General features: G+C 46.6%; 1 protein-coding gene across 1 annotated transcript in view; it reads right to left on the bottom strand.

Annotated features, from left to right (window-relative positions):
- ccny (cyclin Y) overlaps positions 1 to 23,361 on the bottom strand; it is a 122,347-nt gene extending 98,986 nt beyond the window's left edge. The window contains exon 1 of the mRNA XM_038798304.1: positions 23,237 to 23,361. The gene's annotated coding sequence lies outside the window, so the exon portion shown is untranslated. The remainder of the gene's footprint in view (positions 1 to 23,236) is intronic.
- Positions 23,362 to 23,855: the final 494 nt, after the last annotated feature.

The raw sequence follows: 23,855 nt of genomic DNA, 5'->3' as shown, positions 1-23,855 counted from the left end.
TCCTGGGATGCTGGCTTCACTAGCTGGACTAGCACTTATTTCCTGTTCCTAATTACCCTCGAGAAGGTGATGGTGAGCCAACTTGCTGAACGACTGCAGTTCATGTGGTGTAGGAACACCCACAATAATGTTAAGAAGGGAGTGCCAGAATTTTGACCCAGTGGCAGCAAAGGAACAGTGATATAGTTCCCAGTCAGAATGATGTGTGCCTTTGGAGGGGAACTTGCAGGTGATGGTGTTCCCATGCACCTGGTGCCCTTTTCCTTCTAGGTGGCAGAGGTTGGGGATTTGTAAGGTGCTGTCAAAGGTGCCTTGGTGAGTTCCTGTAGTGCAGATTGTAGATGGTATAGTTTAGCTCAATTGGCTGGATAGTTGTTGGTGTCGCAGAGCACGAACAGGGTAGGTTCAATTCCCATCCCGCAGAGGTTATTCAGGAAGGCCCCGCCTTCTCAACCTTGCCCCTCACCTGAGGTGTGGTGATCCTCCGTTTAATCACCACCAGCCAGCTCTCAGACTCAGGGGAAAGCAGCCTATGGTCATCTGGGACTATGGCGACTTTACTTATTTATACTGCTGCCACTGTGCACCGGTGGTGGAGGGAGTGAATGTTTGTGGATGAAGTGCTAATCAAGCGGGCTGTTTTGTTGCGGATGGTGTCAAGCTTCCCGAGTGCTGTTGGAGCTGCATTCATCCAGGCAAGTGGAGAGTTTACCTTCACACTGTTGACTTGTGCCTTGTAGATTTTGGATGGCTTTGGGGAGTGAGGGGGTTGAATTATTATTTTTTTGAAATTTAAAGTACCCAATTCATTTTTTTCCCAATTAAGTGGCAATTTAGCGTGGCCAAACCACCTAACCTGCACATCTTTTGGGTTGTGGGAAAACATGGGGAGAATGTGCAAACCACAGTGACCCAGAGCCAGGATCGAACCCGGGTCCTCGGCACCGTGAGGAAGCAGTGTTAATCGCTGCACCAACATGCTGCCCACTGGGGTTCAGTTATTCACTGCTAGATTCCTAGTCTCCGACCTGATCTTGTAGCCATTACAATTATATAGCTGATCCAGTTCAGTTTTTGGCCAATGGTAACCCCCAGAGTGTTGATAGTGGGGGATTCAGTGATGGTAATGTCATTGAATGTCATGGAAAGATGGCAAGATCCTCTCTTGTTGAAGATGGTCATTGCCTGGCACTTGTGATGAACGTAAGAAATTATTATATTTGTTGCAGTAATATTTTAAAAATCGTTTAAGGTGCATACAGCCATTATGTCTGTTAAAGTTGTAATTAAGGGGTTTTCAAAGTGAGGTAATCATTGATTTTAACCATTTACTTGTTTACAGATAGTGGGCAAATAAAATATTGTTATGGGTTTCGGACTGCTGCGTCACAGCGCCAGAGACCCAGGTTCAATTCCAGCCTCGAGTGACTTGTCCATGTGGAGTTTGCCCGTTCTCCCAATGTTGACATGGGTTTTCTCCGAGAGCTGTGGTTTCCTCCCACAGTCCAAAGATGCGGAGGTTAGGTGGATTGGCCATGCTAATTTGCCCCTGGTGTCCAAAGATGTGCGAGTTAGGTGGGGTTACAGCGTTAGGGCATGGGATTGGGTTCTAGATGGGGTGCTTTTTCGGAGGATCGGTGCAGATTTGATGGGTCGAATGGCCTCCTTCTGTAGGGATCCTCCTGTAGGGATTCTATGAGTTATGGCGCAGAATGGGAGAAGCCAAGGAAATTCATCACCATTATGTGCAACTTGAGAGGAAATTTTTTAAATTATGAATAACATCTCATGTTTAGTGCTACTTTAAAAAATCTAAGTTTCAGTTTAAGATTCACGCCCGCACCCAATACAAAAATCAACACTTTTATGCTGCTTCATTCGTAATGCATTAGATAATGCAGTTGCATGCTCAGAAACACATCTGATTCTTCATATCAAAAAAATTCTTAACTTCAAGCCCTCCAACTAAAACGTTTTCCAAAAAGAAATCACGTACAAATGCAATTTGATTCCATTTTTTTGTGATCAAAAATCATACGGCTATGGGCGGCATGTGGCGCAGTAGTTACCACTGGGACTACGGCGCTGAGGTCCCGGGTTCGAATCCCTGCCCTGGGTCACCGTCCGTGTGGAGTTTGCACATTCTCCCCGTGTCTGCGTGGGTTTCACCCAAAGATGTGCACGCTAGGTGGATTCACCATGCTAAATTGCCCCTTCATTGGAAAAAAAAATAATTGGGTACACTAAATTTGAAAAGAAAAGAAAAATCTTCCAGCTACTGTTTTAACAAACTTATTTACACAGGCAGTTCAAAGCTCTAGACTGTCATAGAAGTGTTAAATTCAAATCAAATAATCTGCATTGAAAAGGTACTGCTTACAAATTAACATGAATTAGATGGGAAACATCCTACAAGTTTCCTAGCAACTGACATCAAATGCGCCAAATGATGTTGCGTATCAGTGCACATACTGGCCGCAACAGTGTTGGCAAAAAACATTACAAAAAATGGTTACCAAATTAAATTATTCTACCTTTAAGAAAAATAGTTGAGGGAAAACAGAGGGGGAAAAAAACTTTGTCAATCATTCCAATAAGGTTTAATGGTTTGACAAAAATGCAACAGCAAGTTCATGAGGCACGTGTTCTAGATACTTAAAGCCGAGCTATTCTATTCTCCGCATGCATTTGACTCATAACATTTCAAGGAAACAGCTGCTTTTATAATATGTAAAACATTGACCTAATTTTCAAAACACTTTTAAATAAATGCAGGAAGCCTCACAAGCAACACTGAGCTTCTATTTTAGTCATTTTGTATATCTCAGTTTTAACAAGACCAGTTTTAATGAACCTCAGAGCCACAGTGAAATAAACAGGTAAAGTCCAAGTACCTTCCCCATGGCATTCATCAGAGTAATTATTGCTGATTTCCCCACTGTGGTATTGTGTGAAGCAAATAATGGCATGATGGGAAAACTAGTCAAGTCTTCTTGGTACAATTGAATTTAACCTAAGACACAGATACAAAATACACAGATACAGCCAAGGTCAACTTGACCCGAGAACTGGCTGACTCTAAACTCGGATAAAGTTCGTTCGTCATGAGACCAGAGTAGTCTCAATAAATACCAAGCTGAAAAGCTGTCTCTTCCTGTTCGTAAACAAATTTGTCTCTTTCTTAAAACAAAGACAAGATAATGATATGAAACTCCATTCCCCTAAAGGTCAGCAAGGTGACGCCATTGTAACGATTATTACTTATGTTTACTTTCGATCAAATTCCTGACCAAGTTGTATTCATGTTATCTTGATCCTATAATGTATAAAAATCGCCTTATTCTTCTGTACTATCGCAGACTTGGGACGGACTCAGCAGTTTGTAATTGACTGCCTTCCGAATTCAAGTCTCAGCCATTACTGCTAGCAGTCAGTTCTAATTTGTAAATAAAGTTCTGTTTTGCTTACCTAATGAATGCTGTTTGAATTTCTCTATCACAGTCAAGAAGCGGGGAAAATATTGAATACGACACCACCATCCTGGGGGTCATTATAGACCAGAAACCTAATATTGCAGCCACAAGAGCAGGTCAGGGGCAAGTAACTCACCTCCTGGCTCCCCAAAGCACGTCCACCATCCACAAGGCACAAGTCACGAGAGTCTGAGCATACCCTCCTCACTTGCCTAGATGAAATCAGCCTCATCGAAACTCAAGAAGCTCAACTCCACCCAGGACAAAGCAGCCCACTTGATCAGCACCCCATCCACCACCCTAAACATCCACTCCCTCCACCCCGGACACGCTGTGGCAGCAGTGTGTGCCATCTACAAGATACACTGCAGAAACCCGCCAACCCTTCTTCAGTAAATCTGCAATCCCCAACACCCAGAACAAGAAGGACAGCAGGTGTTTGGGAACACCACCATCTGCTAAGTCATACATACCATCCGGACTTTATTGCTATTCCTTTATCGGTAGAGGGTTGAAATCCTGGAACGCACTTCGTAAAAACATGTCGCGGGGCAGGGGCAACACACACATTTTCACTTTGAGAAGGTTGTACACATTTCCGCACGGTTTTATCGCCGTCACCCACCCATCTATTCCATTCCAAGTGACAAAAGCCTTGAACAGCTTTTTGAGGCACATATCCAAAGGTTCAACTGTGGATAGTGGACTCTCTACTTTAATTGCAATATTTAAAGTGGTTGATGGGGTGTCAAATCAATCAGGTTGCATTGTCCTGGGTGGTGTGGGGCTACATAAGTATCTCCGCAGCAGCACCCACGTGAGGAATATCGCAGCCCTGACTTGTGCCTGTGCAGGTGGTGGACAGGCCTCAGGAGAGTCAGGAGAGCATTTTGAACTTTTGCAGAATACCTGATCTCTTCAAGTTGCCAGGGAATTATACGGTTAGGCCAGTTGAGTTTCTGGTCCATCCTGCGGGGAGCTGTTCCCTGGCAACTACTTCAATACAGGTGGAAGGGAAATCAGAAACAAAATATGAAATTTCATGCATGGATTTATCTTTATATTCAAAATTCAGTTTTGCTGAGAATTCTGTCCCTGACACATCAGCTGGTTTATTTTCTAGCCAAGGGAAAAGTACAACTCATTTGAGAGTGGGTGGTTGAAACTCCCCCCTTGGCAGCTGTAAATCTGACTGTTGCTTCTTTTGCATGTGAATCACTTGGTTTTGCACCTTGGCTTTTGATCAAAAGATCAAATGGATTTGTTTTAATTAGCAGGCTGGTTCCTTTGATACAAAAGAAATGATTTGTTCCATTACCATAGTTCACAGCATACAGGTCGACCCAATATTTAGGTCCAACCCATTTTCTCAAATCACGTTTAAGCCTATGCTCAGCGTTTAAGTCGACTCCCTGCTTTCTGCTCAGAAATGTTACACTTGCTTTCGGAGTCAGTCTCAATTTTTCACCATAGAAATGCATGTTGTAGTCATCTTATAAGTCGGCACGTGATCAAGCAGGCAACAAAGGCCATTGGTTCTGAGAAAACGTAGGATTTTAAGATGCGCAGGCCCACTCATAGCAGACTATGCGCAGCAAACCTCAACACAAATGGGTCCTCCAGCAACAAACAAGATATTTCATAGAATTTACAGTGCAGGAGGCCATTCGGCCCATCGAGTCTGCACCGGCTCTTGGAAAGAGCACCCTACCCAAGGTCAACACCTCCACCCTATCCCCATAACCCAGTAACCCCACCCAACTAAGGGCAATTTTTGGACACTAAGGGCAATTTATCATGGCCAATCCACCTAACCTGCACATCTTTGTGACTGTGGGAGGAAACCGGAGCACCTGCAGGAAACCCACGCAGTCACGGGGAGGATGTGCAGACTCCGCACAGACAGTGACCCAAGCTGGAATCGAACCTGGGACCCTGGAGCTGTGAAGCGATTGTGCTATCCACAATGCTACCGTGCTGCCCTGAATATGAAGCCTTGGTAACTTGTTAGATCACTGTGCTGCAAATAGTGGTGCTGCAACTGAGGGAATTCTGCGAGTGGAAAAAGCGCTGCAAGAATGGAAGGAGTCTGCCCTCAAGAAAGTGACCACGGCCAAATGCGACATGAGAACAGGGACCAGACAATGGCCTGGTCTTGAAAAGCATGCATTGGAGCAGATCCTGGAAAATTGTCAGATGTCTGGCGACGATGAAAGCAATGTGTAGGGACACATTTAAGTGGGTCAAAGCAATCCCAGCATCCAGCTGAGATTTCAGAGCAGCAGCTGGTTGGTGCAGCCGCTTTACGGAAAAAAAAATGTTTCGCGCTGTGGCAGAAGGCCGAGATCGGACCAAAAGGCCTCTGTGCCAAATTTACCAGTTTCCAGACATTCATCAGAGACAAAAACACGTGTACCTACTGTGTCACATCAACAACATGGATGAAATACCCATTAATATTGCTGTGCTCTGGGCAGCATGCTGGCGTAGTGGTTAGTACTGCTGCCTCACGGCACCGAGGACCCGTGTTTGATCCTGACCCCAGGTCACTGTCCGTGTGGAGTTTGCACATTCTACCTGTGTCTGCGTGGGTTTCACCCCTACAACCCAAAGATGTGCAGGTAAGGTGGATTGGTCATGTTAAATTGTCTTTTAATCGGAAACAAATAATCAGGTAGTCTAAATTTATTTTTAAAAATTTTAAACTACTGATATGCGCACGATCCAAACTGCGGATCGTGCGCATATCAGTAGTTTAAAATTTTTAAAAATAAATTTAGACTACCTGATTATTTGTTTCCGATTAAAAGGCAATTAAAAGGCAATGCGGAGCTAAGCCGCACGTTCGGCAGCTCCCGCTTTTTTGGGAATTTCGGGCTCTTTTAAGAGCCCGCAACGGCGCTGTTTCGACTTTCCCCCGGGGGGAAACACAGCCAGCGGTCGGTGGATGGACTGGACTCGCAGCGGAGCGGTCCAGAAGTCGACATTACCACAGAGAAAGGCAAGAGGCAGAAAAAGCAAGATGGCGGCAGGCGGGGAAGCAGCAGCAGCAGTGGGCGCGGGAGCAGCAGGAGCTGCTTCAGCACTCCTTCAAGGAGCTCAAAGCCGAGATTTTGGAGCCGTTTGAGGCCTCACTGGACAAGCTGGTGGCCACTCAGACGGCTCAGGCCGTGGAGATTCGGGAGCTGCGGCACAAGGCTTCGGAGAATGAGGATGAGCTTTTGGGCCTGGCAGTGAAAGTGGAGTCGCACGAGGCACTGCACAAGAAATGGCAGGCGAGGATGGAGGAGATGGAGAACCTCTCCCGCCAGAAGAATCTACGGATTTTGGGCCTCTCGGAGGGGCTGGAAGGTTCGGATTTGGCGGCCTATGTGGTCCTAATGTTAAATTCGCTGATGGGTGCGGGGTCGTTTCATGGTCCCCTGGAGCTGGAAGGCGCCCATCGAGTACTGCAGCGGAAGCCCAGGCCGAACGAACCGCCCAGGGTGGTGCTGGTCCGTTTCCACCACTTGGTTGACCGGGAGTATGCGTTGAGGTGGGCGAAGGAGAGGAGCAGCAGGTGGGAGAACACGGACGTTGGGATTTTTCAGGACTGGAGCGCAGAGGTGGCGAGGAGAAGGGCTGGCTTCAATCGTGCGAAGGTACTGCTCCACAGGAAGGGGGTGAAGTTTGGCCTTCTACAGCCGGCTCGCCTCTGGGTCACGTACAAGGACTGCCAGCTCTACTTTGACTCTCCGGGGGAGGCCTGGGCTTTTGTCCAGGCTGATAACTTGGATTCAGACTGAGGAGTGGGGGGGGAAATGTACTTTGTTTGGAGGCTTTGCCCTCTTAGGTATCCTTTCGCCTATATTGGCTGTGTTTGCTGATGGGTGTTTCCTGTTTGTTTTCGCTATTTTAGTTATGGTTATTTGGGTTCTCTCGGGGCTGTTGGCTATTTATTGTGGTGCTTTTTTTGTTTTTTCCACTGGTGGGTTGGGGAGTAGTTTGGGGTCCCGATGGGTCATGTGTCCGTCTTTTTCCCGCGTGTTGGGTCGAGGGGCGGGGGCGGCGCTGGTAGGGAGGGATTGGTGGCTGCTGTGTTGTATCCGGGGGGGGGGGGGGGGGGGGGGGGGTCGTGGTTATGGCGGGAGTAGCCGGGGTGTCAGCAGAAGTCAGCTGACTCACAGAAGCATAATGCTAGGGGTAAAGCAGCTGGGGGGGGGGGGGGGGGGGGGGTGCCGGGTTGTTGCTGCGGGGACTGTGAGGGAATGGATGGTGAAGGGGGGGGGGGTTTGCCACCGTGGGGAGCGGGCTGGGGGGTTCCCCGGGCACGTGGTGGGTTGTGGAAGGGCTATGGCTGATCGGCGTAGAGGGAAGGGGGCGGCCCCTCGGGTTCGGTTGGTCACATGGAACGTGAGGGGGCTGAATGGTCCGGTGAAGCGATCCCGGGTCTTGGCTCACTTGAGGGGGCTGGGAGCGGATGTGGCTATGCTCCAGGAGACGCACCTCAGGGTTATGGATCAGGTGAGGCTAAGAAAAAGTTGGGTGGGACAGGTGTTTCACTCGGGGCTTGATGCAAAGAACCGTATGGTGGCATTTTGGTGGGTAAGAGCCTGTCGTTCGTCGCGTCCAAAGTGGTGGCGGATAGGGCAGGTCGATATGTGATGGTGAGTGGGAGACTTCAGGGGGAGCGGGTGGTCTTGGTTAATGTTTATGCCCCCAACTGGGATGATGCGGGCTTCATGCGGCGTATGCTGGGCTTGATCCCGGACCTGGAGACAGGGGGATTGATTCTGGGTGGGGACTTTAACACGGTGCTGGATCCGGCTCTGGACCGCTTGAAGTCTAGGACGGGCAGAAGGCCGGCAGCGGCCTCGGTGCTGAGGGGGTTCATGGATCAGATGGGAGGGGTGGACCCTTGGAGGTTTTTGAAGCCGGGGGGTAGGGAGTTCTCCTTTTTCTCCCATGTTCATAAGGCGTACTCCCGGATTGACTTTTTCGTGCTTAGCAGGGCGCTGATCCCGAGAGTGGTGGGGGCGGAGTATGAAAATGAAAATCGCTTATTGTTACGGGTAGGCATCAATGAAGTTACTGTGAAAAGCCCCTAGTCGCCACATTCCGGCGCCTGTCCGGGGAGGCTGGTGCGGGAAGTATTCGGCGATAGCCATTTCTGATCATGCTCCACATTTGGTGGACCTGGAGCTGGAGGAGGGGAAGGATCAGCGCCCGCTGTGGAGGTTGGATGTGGGGCTTTTGGCAGAGGAGGAAGTGTGCGGGCGGATCCGTAGGGGTATAGAGGGGTATCTGGAAACCAATGACAACGGGGAGGTGCAGGTTGGGATGGTTTGGGAAGCGCTAAAGGCAGTAGTTAGAGGGGAGCTGATATCTATTCGGGCGCACAGGGAGAGGGGGGAAGAGGGTCGAGAGGGAGAGGCTGGTGGAGGAGATAGGCTGGTGGAGGAGATGGTCAGGGTGGATAGGAGATTTGCAGACATAGAACATAGAACAGTACAGCACAGAACAGGCCCTTCGGCCCTCGATGTTGTGCCGAGCAATGATCACCCTACTCAAGTCAACGTATCCACCCTATACCAGTAACCCAACAACCCCCCCCCCCCCCCATTAACCTTATTTCTTAGGACACTAAGGGCAATGTAGCATAGCCAATCCACCTAACCTGCACATCTTTGGACTGTGGGAGGAAACCGGAGCACCCGGAGGAAACCCACGCACACACAGGGAGGACGTGCAGACTCCGCACAGACAGTGACCCAGCCGGGAATCGAACCTGGGACCCTGGAGCTGTGAAGCATTTATGGTGTCTGGGCATGCTACCCAGACACCCCGGAGGAGGGGCTTCTGAGGGAGCGGCGCAGTCTCCAGGCGGAGTTTGACATTTTAACCACCTGTAAGGCGGAGGCGCAGTGGAGGAGGGCACAGGGGGCGGTGTATGAGTACGGGGAGAAGGCAAGCCGGATGTTGGCTCACCAGCTCCAGAAGCGGGAGGCAGCTAGAGAAATTGGAGGAGCCATGGATGCAGGTGGGAACTTAGTGCGGGGTGGAAAGGACATCAATGGGGTGTTTAGATCCTTTTATGAGGGGCTGTACTGGGCGGTACCCCCCAGGGAAGCAGGCGGGATGGACCGCTTTTTGGATAAGCTGGAGTTCCCAAGAGTAGGGGACGAGCGAGTGGAGGGTTTGGGGGCCCCAATTGAGTTGGAGGAGCTAGTGGAGGCGTTGGGAAGCATGCAGACAGGGAAAGCGCCGGGGCCTGACGGGTTCCCGGTGGAATTTTACAAGAAATTTTCAGATTTGTTGGGCCGTTGCTGGTGAGGACCCTGAATGAGGCCAGGGAGGGGGGGGGCTCTGCCCCCGACGATGTCCAGGGCAATTATCTCTTTGCTCCTGAAGCGGGACAAGGACCCCCTTCAGTGTGGGTCTTACAGGCCAATCTCGCTCCTTAACATAGATGTCAAGTTGTTGGCAAAGGTGCTGTCCAGAAGGGTGGAGGATGTGGTCCCGACGGTGATCCATGAGGACCAAACAGGGTTTGTAAAGGGGAGACAATTGAACGCCAACGTGCGGAGGCTCCTGAATGTTATGATGATGGCACCTGTGGCTGGGGAGTCAGAAATAGTGGCATCCATGGATGCGGAGAAAGCCTCTGATAGGGTGGAGTGGAGTTACCTGTGGGAGGTGTTGCGGAGGTTTGGGTTTGGTGAGGGGTTCATTAGTTGGGTGAGGTTGCTGTACAGCTCCCCGGTGGCGAGTGTGGTGACGAATGGGAGGAGGTCAGAGGACTTTCGGCTTTCCAGAGGGACGAGGCAGGGGTGCCCCTTGTCTCCCCTGCTCTTCGCGTTAGCAATTGAGCCCCTGGCCATGGCGCTGAGGGACTCGAAGAGTTGGGGGGGGGGGGGGGGGGGAGAAGAGGGGGGGGGGGTAGCACTGGTTGTCGTTGTATGCAGATGATCCGCTGCTGTATGTCGCGGACCCGGCTGAGTGGATGCCAGAGATGCTGAGGATACTTGAGGACTTTTCGGGATATAAGCTCAATGTGGGGAAAAGCGAGCTGTTTGTCCTGCACCCGGGGGGGTCAGGAGAGGGAGATAGGGGAACTCCCGTTGAGGAGGGCTGAGGGGAGCTTTAGGTATCTGGGGTCCACGTGGCTAGGACCTGGGGGGCTATGCATAGGCTTAACTTTTCACGGCTGGTGGGGCAGATGGAGGAGGAGTTCAGGAGGTGGGATGCGCTGCTGCTCTCATTGGCGGGCAGGGTCCAGTCGGTTAAAATGACGGTGCTCCCGAGGTTTTTGTTTCTTTTCCAGTGCCTCCCCATATTGATCCCGAAGGCTTTTTTCAGATGGGTGAATAAGTCGATTCTGGGGTTTGTGTGGGCGCGGAAGGCCCCGAGAGTAAGGAGGGTATTTTTGGAGCAAAGAAGGGAGGTACGGGGCCTGGCACTGCCCAACCTGTGCGGATATTATTGGGCGGCGAACGTGGCGATGATTCACAGGTGGGTGACGGAAGGGGAGGGTGACGCATGGAAGAGACTGGAGGTAGCGTCCTGTGCGGGTACGAGTCTGGAGGCTTTGGTGACGGCCCCATTTCCACTCCCCCCGGCAAAGTACTCTACGAGTCCGGTGGTGGTTGCGTCCCTCAAAATCTGGGGACAGTGGAGGCGGCATAGGGGGGGGAAGTGAAGGCCTCAGTTTGGGCCCCGATACGGGGCAATCACCGTTTTGCGCCAGGGATAACGGGTGGGGGATTTGGGAGTTGGCACAGGGCAGGCATCAGACAGTTTGGGGACCTCTTCTTGGATGGGAAGTTCGCGACTCTGGAGGAGCTGGTGGGGAAGTGGAACCTCCCCCCTGGGAACGCTTTTAGGTATATGCAGGTCAGAGACTTTGTTAAGAGGCAGGTGGAGGAGTTTCCACGGCTGCCGCCAAGGTGGGTGCAGGACAGGGTGCTTTCGGGGTCGTGGGTCGGGGAAGGGAAGATCTCGGCTATCTACCAACTGATGCAGGAGGAGGAGGAGGCCTCAGTAGATGAGCTCAAAGCGAAATGGGAGGAAGAGCTAGTTTGTTTTTGCGGCGGTGGGTTTGTTATGTTATTTTCTTCTTGTATTGCTATTTGTTATTATTTATTTTGGACGGGGGAAGAGTTCTTTTCTTGTTTTGGTGTGGGAACACGCCTTGTTTGTTTTAATTTGCGGAGAGAAAATTTGTTAAAATGTGTTATTGTTATTAAAAAAACTGGAATAAAAATTATTTTAAAAAAAAAATTAGTGTGGGCATCTTCAAATCCCACATAACCGATGGGATTCATAGGTCCCCCATCTTCAATAAAGCTCTTGCAGGCCCCATCAAATTCACCGCACTCAACTCCATGTATGAATCCACCAATGGAAAAGCATCCCCCACGGACAATTTTACTTCATATCTGCCAACTAACATGCTGGAAGTGAGAATCAAATTAATTCTTCCTGGAGACTCCCTAAGAAGCTTTAAAAACATGCAATATTGTCATATGTCATTTTACAGATAATTATTAGAATGTTGCCCCTGCTGTAAATTAAGAGGGAAGATATCAACTCGGATCATAAACATTTTAAATGCATCCTCATGTTTTTCAGTAAGGACTTAATCCTCCACTTAGAAATCTAATCATTTCACAAGTCTGGTGAGTAGGATTCTGGCATGCTTAACAAACTTGTTTTGACAGGCAAGTGGTGGGCAAGAATTGTTAAGAAATCCAATGATAATACACAAGGAGCAGAAAAAGTTACTGATTGCGGTCATTCTCTTGCTGTTGTAGCAAAGGACAAATGTTTTCTTATTCTTTATACAGCCTTGCTTTCAGCAGAAAATAAAGTTAAAAAGGACACTTTACATTTTCCTAGGGACACTGATAAGGGACTGCAGCGGTTCAAGGCGGCAGCTCACCACCACCGTCACATGGCGGCACGATAGCACAGTGGATAGCACTATTGCTTCACAGTTCCAGGGCCCCTGGTTCAATTCCTGGCTTGGGTCACTGTCTGTGTGGAGTCCGAGCGTTCTCCCCATGTCTGCGTGGGTTTCCTCCGGGTGCTCCGGTTTCCACCCACAACTCCCGAAAGACGTGCTGTTAGATGATTTGGACATTCTGAATTCTCCCTCTGTGTACCCGAACAGGCGCCAGAGTGTGGCGACTCGGGGCTTTTCACATGAACTTCATTACAGTGGTAATGTAAGCCTACTTGTGACAATAAAGATTATTAAAGAAAACATTTTGAAATTACAGCACAATCGATGTGATGAAATTAATGGGAAGAGTCCATGGTAGTACAAATGGCACAAGCCTACTTGTGGCAATAAGATTATTTAAAAAAACAAGAGCAAGTAAGGATGGGCAATACATCTATGCCCAAAATCCGTAAATTATTATTTTTATAAACTGACCAGAGTTCAGGGTACAGAGTGACATTCTGATGGCAGGTCAACAACCTAAAATAGCAACTATTTCTCTCTCCAGTTACTGATCAGAGCACATCCAACATTTCTGTTCTATTTCAGATTTCTAACCTCCGCAGTCATTTTCTTTAATGTTAGAGTTCCCATTATCTGTAAGAGACAATGAAATAACAACTAGGAGTAACTGCACCAGTGAATGTTTAGTGAGGAGAGTATCGGGTTTGAGAGTGATGTGTTCAACAGACAAATTGACTGCGCGCAACAGTGAAAACGGCCATTAGCTGAGGCACCGGCCTGGCTGCTTTCAACCCACAAAAGCTGACACTCATATTCTTAATAATCATATATGCCTCAAGAAAACAACAACAAAACTACCGCTTCACAAATATCAATACAAACTATTCCTCAAACATATATTTTTTTTAAAATTCAGAGTACCCGATCATTTTTTGTTTTAAATTAAGGGGCAATTTAGCGTGGCCAATCCACCTACTCTGCACATCTTTGAGTTGTGGGGGTGAGACGCACAGACACTGGGAGAATGTGCAAACTACACACCCGGGGCCGGAATCGAACCCAGGTCCCCAGCGATGTAGGCAGCGGTGCTAACCACTGCGCTACTGTGCCGTCCCCTCAGAAGAGACTTTTAATTCAGTTTGCAATCTCTCTGTTGTGAAAGGCTCGCCACAGTTAAAAGTTGTTACAGAATTTCAATCTTGGGTTTTAAGATTCATTCCTGTATTGCTATATGGCTAACATTGAAAATAGTTTACTTGGAATTACTATTGCTCCCTTTTCTCCCTCTATCCATTGCTCGTAGCAGATCCCTGGTGCAACGACTCATGACCACTCTGCATGTACACAAACCCAGAGCACAAACATCGACAGGTTATTATATTATGGGAGTATTGCAGACAAACCTAATATTCAGACCACAAGTGCAGCACGATACTGACCAACCGCGTAAACTGTAGCTGATTTCCTCCATCTTTTAATTTATTTTATTTTCATGTACTTGATCTGTTGAGCTGCTCGCAGAAAAATACTTTTCACTGCACCTCTGTACACGTGACAATAAACAAAATCCAAATCTCTCTCCCGCTGGAAGATTTATACGGGTTAGGGTTAGGTGGCAGAACTGTGAGATTACAGCTACCAGGAAAGATTGGTTGCATTCAGGCTTTTTCCCTTTCGGAAAGGGAATGTCAAACATCTGACAGAGGCCTTTTAATTCAAGAGGACAATAGCAAATGTACAAAGTGGGCAATTTATTGGCAAATGAATGGTAACATAGATGAATGCGAGGTGACGCACTTTGACAGGAAAAACGGAAACATCACCTCTACCTTAAAAATAAGAAACTGAACGAGCCAGAAGACAGATGCGGGTGAACAAATTATTAAAAGCAGCATCACAGGTCAGCAAAGCAACTCAAATGTTCACAAAGCACTGTGATTAATTTCTAAGGCCACAGAATTCAATGTTGTTAAACTACATTGAACTTGTAAAAGGATCCTGGTCAGGCTGCACTTACTCTGCTCAATTCTGGTCTCCATACAACATTAAAAAAAGGCATGAATGCACTAGTGCAAAAAAGATTTACAATGATTGTACCAGAATGAAGACATTGCAGCTAATGAGAAAGTGATCAGGCTGGTATCCTTAGCTTTGGAAAAAAGGAGACCTGATAGAAGTCTTTAAATCATGAATGGACTGGACAGGATAAATTTGGAGAGAATGTTTTCACTTGTGGAAAATTCCAAACCGTGGGGCCACAAGTACAACAGATGCCATAGATGTGGTTGAGGCAAATGACTTTGATACTTAAGAAACATTTCCTTCCGATTGGATTGGACCTGATGCAAGCCCAAGCCACGTCACGGGTGGCTGCACGGCAGTGCCACTGGCGGCTGCAAACATGTCAGATTAAATAATAATGATCTTTATTGTCACAAGTAGGTTTACATTAACACTGCAATGAAGTTACTGTGAAAATCCCCCAGTCGCCACACTCCAGCGCCTGTTTGGGTACACTGAGGGAGAATTCAGAATGTCCAAATTACCTAACAGCAACTCTTTTGGGACTTGTGGGAGGAAACCGGAGCACCCGGAGGAAACCCACACAGACACAGGGAGAATGTGCAGACTCCACACAGACAGTAACCCAAGCCGGGAATCGAACCTGGGACCCTGAAGCAACAGTGCTACCCACTGTGCTCCCATGCTGCCCATCAGGATAGGTTGGGTTACTGGGAACTCAAACCTCCTCATCTCTAGGTAATTCAGCCCAGTTTAGCCAGTCTCTAGATTACCCATTATAGTCGTCAGTCAGGGGTGGACAGTATATATTTCCTCATGAGGTATTGCCTGGGAAATTGGCCTATTGCCACTGCACAAAGAATGCAAGACAAATTTTAACATAAACCATTCTTAAAGCCCATTGTTGCATCACTCCAGGAGTACCTTGTTTGCATTTTAGGGGTATATATGTATTCGGCTTGTTGAACAGATTTCACTGTTGTATTTACGAGCAATTCTCCCAAACCGCAACCCTCAATTCTTCTATTATCGCTCAAAAATTAACCCTGTTTGAAGTCCATTAGGTTTGTTTCTAAAAAGAAATTGCACGTGCAGATTGTGCACAAGGAAAGAAATAGTATGCATTTCCACATTGCCTTTCACAGCTTCTGGAAAGCCCACAATGCTGTACAGCTGGTCAAGTGCTTTTGCAGTGCGATCACGATTGAAACATGGCAGCCAACTTACACCCAGCCTTACTGCCCATGGGAACGTTTATATTCACCTGTATTTATTGCCCTACTGCATACTACCAGTAATTGGCTTCATTTCATGCACTGCTTTAAATACATTCATTTTGGAAGGGCTCCAGCTATTTATCCAAGTCTGGTATTTCACCATGCAACTTTGTTAATAACAGACCACTGGTATCATTAACAATTGCAGCAATGTCAAATTTGCAACCTGAAGCATTTAAAGAAATATAGGAACTCTATTGTGTTTTTAAAGCCAGGAATTCATCAAAAAAGCATTACAGAGTAATCCATTTACTGTTTATCCTCTGCTAATTTTCAGCACTGAGTGTCGACTTTGCCTACTATGCAGTTTTCAGGACTGAAACAAAACGCAGTCAGTCCTAGCCCATTATCGTTCATGAATGCTCTTCACGGATGAACAGTTCAGACATGGGCGGTGAAAACTGATAACTGCTTTGAACTCTCAGCACACAGACACCAACGTCTGAGAGGGACAGACAGGCCATGGAAGTCCAACAACCTTCCCACGGTGGTTCCTGGATCGGAGTTACGTTGTATTTGTGGTCAAAGGGAAAGATTTACATATCAGCACTTCTTTTTCCAAAGAATGGGATTTCATTAAAGCCTATTGGGCAACATTGGCTTTCATGGGGAAAATGGCCTGAGCCAAGAAATGCCATCAATGGTAAATATCCCAGAATGCCAAGTGGTAAAATGGAGTTCGACTTATTTAGTCTCTCCATCAATAATGGGGAATTTCCTCATCTTCATCACCAAAAACATTTCGACCTTGAATTTCCCTTTGCTAAATTTAACCTAGCTGCTGATGACTCATCTCATCAACTCATTCTCCAATCTGTCCACAAGTTCATCTTCATATTGAAGTCAGGGCTTTACAATCAGTAGCCATTTTACTTGTGACGGTTCCTCCAGTTTCTTTCCATGCACTTGAGAGGTTGGTGAAACTAATATTTTTTGACCCAAACTCTCTTCTAACTGCAGTTGATTTTCTGCCAGTTTTGTGAACAAAGAACAAAGAAAAGTACAGCAGGAACAGGCCATTCGGCCTTCCAAGCCTGCGCCGACCATGCTGCCCGTCTAAACTAAAATCTTCTACACTTCCGGGGTCCGTATCCCTCTATTCCCATCCTATTCATGTCACTATCGTCCCTGCTTCCACCACCTCCTCCGGCATCGCGTTCCAGGCACCCACACCCTCTGTGTAAAAAAACTTGCCTCGTACATCTCTTCTAAACCTTGCTCCTCACACCTTAAACCTATGTCCCCTAGTAATTGACCCCTCTACCCTGGGAAAAAGTCTCTGGCTATCCACTCTGTCTATGCCCCTCATAATTTCGTAGACCTCTATCATGTCGCCCCTCAACCATCTTCGTTCCAGTGAGAACAGACCAAGTTTATTCAACCTCTCCTCATAGCTAATGCCCTCCATACCAGGCAACATCCGGGTAAATCTCTTCTGCACCCTCTCTAAAGCCTCCACATCCTTCTGTAGTGTGGCGACCAGAATTGAACACTATACTCCAAGTGTGGCCTAACTAAGGTTCTATACAGCTGCAACATGACTTGCCAATTTTTATACTCAATGCCCCGGCCATTGAAGGCAAGCATGTCGTATGCCTTCTTGACTACTTTCTCCACCTGTATTACCCCTTTCAGTGACCTGTGGACCTGTACACCTAGATCTCTCTGACTGTCAATACGCTTGAGCGTTCTACCATTCATGTATATTCCTTACCTGTATCAGACCTTCCAAAATGCATTTCCTCACTTTGGTCCGAATTAAACTCCATCTGCCATCTTGCCGCCCAAATCTCCAAACGATCTAAATCCTGCTGTATCCTCTGATAGCTTGGACAGTCCTCATCGCTATCCGCAATTCGCCAACCTTTTGTGTCGTCCGCAAACTTACTATTCAGATCAGTTACATTTTCCTCCAAATCATTTATATATACTACAAACAGCAACGGTCCCAGCACTGATCCCTGTGGAACACCACTAGTCACAGCCTTCCATTCAGAAAAGCACCCTTCCATTGCTCTTCTCTGCCTCCTATGACCTAGCCAGTTCTATATCCATCTTGCCAACTCACCTCTAATCCCGTGTGACTTCATCTTTTGTACCAGTCTGCCATGAGGGACCTTATCAAAGGCCCTACTGAAGTCCATATAGACAACATCCACTGCCCTACCTGCATCAATCACCTTTGTGACCTCCTTGAAAAACTCTATCAAGTTAGTGAGACATGACCTCCCCTTCACAAAACCGTGCTGCCTCTCGCTAATACGACCCCTTGCTTCCAAATGGGAGTAGATCCTGTCTCGAATTCTCTTCAGTAATTTCCCTACCACTGACATAAGGCTCACCAGCTTGTAGTTCCCTGGATTATCCTGGTTACCCTTCTTAAACAAAGGAACAACATTGGCTATTCTCCAGTCCTCCGGGACATCACCTGAAGACAGTGAGGATCCAAAGATTTCTGTCAAGGCCTCAGCAATTACCTTTCTCGCCTCCTTCAGTATTCTGGGGTAGATCCCATCAGGCCCTGGGGACTTATCCACCTTAATATTTTTCAAAACGCCCAACACCTCTTTTTGGATCTCAATGTGACCCAGGCTATCTACACACCCTTCGCCAGACTCAACATCCACCAATTCCTTCTCTTTGGTGAATACTGATGCAAAGTATTTATTTAGTACTTCGTCCGTTTCCTCTGGCTCCACACATAGATTCCCTCCCTTATCCTTCAGTGGGCCAACCCGTTCCCTGGCTACCCTCTTGCTTTTTATGTACGTGCAAAAAGTCTTGGGATTTTCCTTAACCCTACTTGCCACTTGCTTAAGTTCCTTCCTACTTTCCTTATATTCCACACAGGCTTTGTCTGTTCCCAGCCTTCTAGCCCTGACAAATGCCTCCTTTTTCTTTTTGACGAGGCCTACAATGTCCCTCGTTATCCAAGGATCGTGAAATTTGCCATATTTATCCTTCTTCGTCACAGGAAAATGCCGGTCCTGAATTCCTTTCAACTGACATTTGAAAGCCTCCCATATGTCAGATGTTGCTTTACCCTCAAACATCCGCACCCAATCTATGTTCTTCAGTTCCTGCCTAATATTGTTATAATTTAGGGGCAGCAGGGTAGCATGGTGGTTAGCATCAATGCTTCACAGCTCCAGGGTCCCAGGTTCGATTCCCGGCTGGGTCACTGTCTGTGTGGAGTCTGCACGTCCTCCCCCTGTGTGCGTGGGTTTCCTCCGGGTGCTCCGGTTTCCTCCCACAGTCCAAAGATGTGCGGGTTAGGTGGATTGGCCATGCTAAATTGCCCGTAGTGTCCTAAAAAGTAAGGTTAAGGGGGGGTTGTTGGGTTAAGGGTATAGGGTGGATACGTGGGTTTGAGTAGGGTAATCATGGCTCGGCACAACATTGAGGGCCGAAGGGCCTGTTCTGTGCTGTACTGTTTTATGTTCTATGTTCTAGTCTTCCCCCAATTTAGCACATTCACCAGAGGACCACTCTTATCCTTGTCCACCAGCACTTTAAAACTTACTGAATTGTGGTCACTGTTCCCGAAATGCTCCCCTACTGAAACTTCTACCACCTGGCCTGGCTCATTTCCCAATACCAGGTCCAGTACACCCCCTTCCCTAGTTGGACTATCTACATACTGTTTTAAGAAGCCCTCCTGGATGCTCCTTACAAACTCTGCCCCGTCCAAGCCCCTAGCACTAAACGAGTCCCAGTCAATATTGGGGAAGTTAATGTCTTCCATCACAACAACCCTTTGCTTTTACTCCTTTCCAAAATCTGTCTACCCATCTGCTACTCTATCTCCCGCTGGCTGTTGGGAGGCCTGTAGTAAACCCCCAACATTGTGACTGCAAAGAAAACAGAAATCAAGAGGTACAACATGTGGAGAAGGATTTTTCGATAAGCAGGTGGATCGGAGGGCATCCTAGCTTCAAATGTTTAAAAAGGCGCTGCACGGTGTTGAAAATGGCTTCCTTGCTTTGTTATTGTAAATATCTTGGTGCCTATTGTGATTAAATTGATTTTGCCATTATTTCAGTGCAAAGGTTACATCAGGAGATTTCATTTCATTTCCACTTGCATCTGTTGCAGCTCATTTGTTTTTCCATCATTAGCCTTTAAATTTACAGCAATGAATTACACACAAAGATGCATCAATCTCTCTCACTGTGTACATCATTTCCGACCACTTTACCTTGACATACACAATGAGATTGCAAACTGATGCCCCACCCTTCAGGGCACCAAATTTCTCCATTTTAAATACTTAGTGGACTTACACACATTGTTCCCATTGCTGTGTGTTATTATTTATTTTTCGATATTGATGGCAATCTTTTCCTTTGGGCAGTTGACATTTTCAGCTTTGTTTTGGTAGTGACAGCCATGACTTAATTCCTGGCGCACTTACTTCCCTTTAACTCTGAGGTTAGAAGGTTCACTCCCACTCAAGAAACCCGATCATAAAAATATTCTAGGCTGACATTCCAGCTTGGTGGTGAGGGAGTGCCGCACCATCAGAGGTGCGTCTTTGGATATGATATTAAGGAGAGCCCCCATCTGCTTTCTTAGGAGTTCAGAAAAGATCCCATGACACTATTTCGGAAGAGAGTAGTGACGTTATTCCCGATGTCCTGGCCAATATTTATCCCTGTACCAATATCAGAGGATAAACGTGATCTGGTCACTCCCACATTGCTGTTCATGGGCGTTTGTTGTGCACCGATTGGCTGTTGCATTTCCCATATCACAACACTGACTACACTTTACAAAAGTACTTCACTGGCTATAAAATGTTTTGTTGCATCTCGAGGTCACGAGAGGCACCATATAAATGCAAGTCCTTTTCACTGACCTTTGGAAGTTCGGACAAGTAGTCCCTGTGAATGGCTATGATTGCATGGTATTCCAGAGAGTGTGCTAATATTTGCAGGAGTCCCCTACATGCAGATCTTTGAAAGCCACAAGTGGTATAACTGCTAACTGTCAAGTTTAGCCAAGTAAGGATTGTTCTAACTGCCGAATAAATGCATCAACTGGACTGCAACTGAGTTCTCTCTCGCCTTGCAGACCTGTAACAGCGAGATTTTCCGTCATGTGTAAAATGAAAAGAGCAGGATAAAACCTATATCTGTACCACTGTTAACTCACATCGCCAGGGGTCCGGGTTAAATTCCAGCCTTGGATGACTGTCTGTGTGGAGTTTGTGCGAGTCTCATTTCTTCCCACAGCCCAAGATTAGATTACTGGGATAGGGCAGGGGAGTAGGCCTATGTAGGGTGCTCTGTCAGAGGGTCGGTGCATACTAAATGGGCTGAATGGCCTCCTTCTGCACTGTAGTGTTCTATTCAATGGTTCTACGTCCCACAGAGCTAAATAGGCGTTTCATTCTAGCAGTACAGACATGTAATCACCAGCCTACAGACCAAGAGTTTGAATCCCACCGTGGCAAGTTGCAAAACCAAATCCACAAAAATCTGCTGGAGTTATAAATTAGCTCCAGAAAAATAAATGAAGTACTTGTCATCAGGTAGCACAGTGGTTAGCACTGTTGCTTCACAGTGCCAGGGTGCCAGGTTTAAATCACGGCTTGGGTCACTGTCTGTGTTGGAGTCTGCACATTCTCCCCGTGTCTGCATAGGATTCCTCCGAGGTGCTCCGGTTTCCTCCCACAAGTCCTGAAAGACGTGCAGTTAGGTAACTTGGACATTCTGAAATCGCCCTCAGTGGATCTGAACAGGCGACTGGGGGATTTTCACAGTAACGTCATTGCGGTGTTAATGTAAGCCTACTCGTGACAATAATAAAGATTATTATAAAATATAATTGTTTCAGTAATGTGATTCAGCAAAGGCAATTTGCACACCCCACTTCTTACTTCATTAACACCTGATCTGGCCTACACGTCACTTTGGTGGTCGACTTTTAATGGCCTTTTAAGAGGCTTAGTCAGTTATTCAATTGCACAATCACTAGAAGGTTCACTTTCTCAAAACAACTAGGGATGGGCACAAAGTGCATCCTTTCCAGCATATCAAACCCTAAGGAATACTGGAAAAACATATCCACTTATTAATAAAAAGTGCATTACAGAAAAAAATATTGATTCATAATTTTTGTCGTCAGTATTGTGCAATTTGTTACCAACCGAGGAGAATGTTTTGGCCTCAAGGTGCTGGGCCAATAATCTGGAGGTCAGGTATTTAATAAATCTGGTGATTTGTGGATCGGTGTCAGACGTCACTGTGTTGTTAAATCCTCTACCGTGCCCTGATGTGAACTACACAGACGTCTTTTTGCACAGTGTGTGTTTGACTCTTAATGCCCTCTTGGGATGAGCAATTAGTGCGTGAAGGATTAAGGGTAAAAGACCTGGTCAGAATGCAGGGATATAGGAGGTTAAAGGAGTTAATTTCCAGCAAAAATTCACAGAAGGTATTATTTCTTTTCAAAAGTCAAACAAGCTCGCAAAGCTTGTTGCGGCTTAGCCCCTATTACAACAATGTGAATTCACTGATTAACTAAAACTCAATATGATTGAAAAATGCATAAAATGCAACCCACTGATAACACAGGTAGAAGAACCATAGATTCCAAGAGGGAAAAAAAACTGATCAGTGCGACTGTACACAGAGACAGGCCAGGGCATGAATTTGAACAATCATATCATAATAAGTGGTCTTTTTACCAAACATGGGGAAATTATTAGAGGTGGTCTCATTACAAGCAAAAGAAACAGCGGCTTTATATAATTCAATTATACAGCCTGAACATTCACCATAAATATTTCAAAACAATTCAGATAGGTCGAAATTAATTTCAAGTGCAGAGTAAATCTCACTCAGGGATTAAGGTGACCTCACTTTATGGACGTCCATCTTTAAAAACGCTCTAACAATAAAAGCTTGAACATGGATTCTCCATTAGAAAGAAGATTTTGCTTCTCTTTTCCTAAATCTATCCAGTGTTACAATTTATGTTTTCCACCTTTCTTTTAATAAATTGTGTATTAATAAATTTGTTTCATGGCTTTCTGTGTCAATAACTCCAAAGAACCAAACTCTATACTCCCTCTCGTGGGCGAGTACATAACTGAAGAGATTCCCCCCCCTCCCCCCTCCCCTCACACCCCCAACCACGTGAACCCTTACAATTTCCTAGAAAAATTACAACCTGGCTGTAAGTTATGAAAAGCTACAAGGCTATCCAGAAACGAGAGACAAGTCCCAATTAAGTGTCTTTAAACTCTTGCTTTCTCTACCCAAGGTTGGGGGGGAGGGGGGAGATGGGGGTTAATCAAGAGGTATACCTGATCCCTAAAAGGGGCTAGGATTGCACAAATCACGAAAATATAATTTTTTTTAAAAACCAGGATGTCTCCAACACGCAACGCCATTTTGATAGAAAAGCCTGGATGACCAAAGCTCCAGTGGATCCAGAGCAATGGGAATCAGGAGACATGCAGCAAGAGCAAGAGGATCAACGGTGCCGCCATCAGAGAGTTGTTTACTCACATTTGCCTCCCGGTCAGACATCAGAATTCTTGCATGAAGATTTATTAACTTTTGCAAAGTGGTACAAGTAACAAAGTCCAACTTTTCCCTGTCAGACTGCACTGTGGGAACAGGCCTCCATACGCGCGAGTTCATAATCCTCAGCCATGGTGTATGGTGTTGGAAAGTTGGTAGGGATACTTTGAGCGCAGGAAAGCTACAAGTTTTTGGCTTCGCCTAATTTAGGTTGTGCAGCAGACATCCAACTCATTGATTCCATTCATCATTTTCAAAATTTGGACAGTTAAACCTCCCATCTCCTCTATTTCTTTTCTATTCTGTGGAATCCTGCTATGAGCACCGTTTTGTTTGTAAGAACAACTGTGCGGGTGTGGGGGAGGGGATTTTGACACAAGCCAAAAGGACGTTTTGGTGCCAGCCCATCTTCTATCACTAGTGTCACTGTGCACAGGCTCTTTTCAGTCAGACTGAGAGTTAGCTACCCTCCCCCAATCCCCGTTCAAGTTTCTGTTCAAGCTTAACTACCTTTAGTACACAGTACTGCAGCTTTGAACTAATCGCATCTGCACGTTACTTATTAAATCCCAGATTCAGCAATGTAAATACAGTATTAGCTTTT

Source organism: Scyliorhinus canicula, chromosome 5, assembly GCF_902713615.1.
Source record: "Scyliorhinus canicula chromosome 5, sScyCan1.1, whole genome shotgun sequence".
NCBI classification, from domain to species: domain Eukaryota; kingdom Metazoa; phylum Chordata; class Chondrichthyes; order Carcharhiniformes; family Scyliorhinidae; genus Scyliorhinus; species Scyliorhinus canicula.
This window is presented reverse-complemented; position numbering and strand designations above follow the sequence as displayed.